Below are 2,916 nucleotides of genomic sequence, written 5' to 3' on the forward strand. Positions count from 1 at the left end.
TCACAATAATATGCAATTGATTTAAATAATTCAAATCACTCCTCTTATATGCTCCAAAAAATATTTAATGCCTATGCAATTTTCATTCAAAAAAATCTTCTAACCAAACGATCCCTAAGTAGTTTTATTTGGAATCAGTTCACCAACATTGTTTAACCTTTTTACAAATTTGCAGTTTTTCATTAACATTCCTAATAAAAATGGTGTTTGTCACATAAATACATTTTTTAGTCCATTAACCCTAAGTTTATAGGATCCTTTCATATTTTATTCGGTTCTAACTGAACTAAGTCCATCTTAATTTATTAATGAGAATAGAGATTATGATAACACAATTGTATACAAGTTTGATGTTAGAATTTTTTTTAAAAAAAAAAGTACTTGAGTATATTATTTAATTCCAAATATTTTTTATTTGATTATACTTCAATAATTTATAAAAGTTAAAAGGCCTCGTTTGGTAATCATTTTGTTTTTTGTTTTTGTTTTTAAGAATTAAGTCTATATCATCCACATTCTTACCATGATTTGCATCTTTTTTAAGTACAATGATTGAATTCTTAGCCAAATTCTAAAAACAAAAACAATATTTTGAAAACTACCTTTTTTTAGTTCCCAGAATTTTGCTTGATTTTTTAAACCATTGGTGAAAAATAAATAAACAAAAAGAAATTTGGAGATAAAAGTAGTATTCATAGACTTAATTTTTAAAAATAAAAATAAAAAATAAAATGATTAACAAACAAGGTGATTTTTATCCTAATTCAATTTAAAAACAAATTAAATAGGTACACCTAAATAGACCCATATGAATATACTTTCATGGTATCTCTTATATTATCCCTAACATGTGTCTAAGTTAATTAATTTATAAAGATATCTTATTCTCACTTAAGAAATAAAAAAAATGAACCTTACCTCCACAAAGGGGGGTAAACCTTTTATTGTCTATAATTAATACAATTTGTTATGAGATTTTTTTTTAAAAAATGAACTATATGTTTTTTTATTTGAAAGCAAAAGGTAAACCATTGAACATTTGCAAAAAGTAAAAAAGAAGAAAGAGAAAAAGTAGTCTCCCCTTTTGACTCACATTGCCATTTATGTCTTGTTAAGGAACTATGTATAAAATATACATTCTTATATAACTTATTAAGAAAACTCAATTAAAATAGGTTCAAATAAAGGTATTTGATTTAAATGATAAAACTATTAAAAATAATTTCAAGTATAGCAAAATTTTACTGTCTATCACTAATATACCGTGATAGATTTCTATCATTGTACGATAGTCTATCACAATCTATTACTGATAGATAGTGACATTTTTGCTATATTTATAGATAAGTTTACTCATTTTTCTTTATTTAAAAGTAACCTTATAATTAAAAAAAAAAAATCTTTGGAGAGTTTGTGCTTTTAAATATCAAATTTCACCCTAACTTAACAATTAAGATATTTTTATTTTCTAAAAAGGTGTAGGCTCGAAACTCCAAATTGTGAGTGGTAAGAACCAAAATATTTATTTGAAAATATTCTGTAAGATTTTAATTAATTGAACACATACATTTTATTAAATATATTCTCTCATATCTAATCAACCACGATGGGCAGTATAAAAAAGGAGTTTTGCACTTTAGGTTCCCCTTCTTCATTTTCATGAATAATTAATTTAAAATATTTAAAATAGAAGATAGTCGAGTGATTAAGGCATCTCCATCTTTACTTCTAAAGAATCAAAAGTTTGAAATTACTTGTATTTATATCTCTCTCGCTCTCTCGCCCCTTTTCAATGAAAAATTCACACATCCCCGATCTCGCTTCAAACCCACTTTTGGCAAAAAATAAAATAAAATCACAGATTCGGCCGGGAAAGAAAAATGAGTGACCCCCTCTGTAAACAAACCAAGGTTCCAGCCAAAACCCACACATTTAAGACTTCGACCACTTTCTTGATTCCTTTCCAGCGAGCACACGACCCCTCCGGTGAAAACTTGGCCGACGACCCCCTTTGCAGTATCAACTGGAAAAGAAATGGAGAAAGATGACAATTGGAAGAGAAAGAAGGCAAAAAAAAAAAAAAAAAATTAAGGATATTTTGGTAATGTTGGCTAATGTTGACCTAAGCAAGAGTAAAATTGATACATTGAAAAAAGTTGAGTAAAATTCACGCTGCATTATAAATATTCTAATAACAAATGTTCATTAGATGTTCATACTTAATGTCCATTAACCATATGTCATATCCTTATTTTTCAGAGCTTTGTGTATGTGCCTCAATATTATACATTATTAGTGTACATATAATCCACCTTCTAGCCAAATTGGCTGTAAATAGTGGCATTTGGTGGGAAATATTATACATTATGTTTAATTTATTTTAATATTTATTTATTTTATTATTATATTATATTATATATTTTTTAATACTATATTTTATTGGTATCCGTATTCATGTTGTGCTCCTCAAGTTCACAACATGTTATTAGCACGAGTTTCTTTCATTTCCCCCACTAAAGATTGATCCTAAAGGTACGGCGGTTTTTTCTCTTCGTTATAATTAATAAATTAAATGTTGTTTTAAATATTTGATATATATAAAATTTCTAAAATAAATATAATATTTTGTAATAGTGTTATTACGAAAAATATTATAAAATTAAAATTTATAGTATTTGATATTAATGGTAATAATGATTTGTCATTAGTGTTTGATGGCGTGTATGGCTAAGATCAATGACTCAGCACATTCATGAAACACGTGGTTTGTCTTTCTAATAAAAATCTTCCAACGATATTATACGAAGACAACACAACATGCATATCCTAAATCAAATGAGGATATATTAAAGGAGATAAAACAAAGTATATTTCAGCAAATATTTTCTATGCTCATCATCTTTAAGAAAATGGTGA

The sequence above is a fragment of the Benincasa hispida genome, chromosome 11 (assembly GCF_009727055.1).
Source record: "Benincasa hispida cultivar B227 chromosome 11, ASM972705v1, whole genome shotgun sequence".
Taxonomy (NCBI): domain Eukaryota; kingdom Viridiplantae; phylum Streptophyta; class Magnoliopsida; order Cucurbitales; family Cucurbitaceae; genus Benincasa; species Benincasa hispida.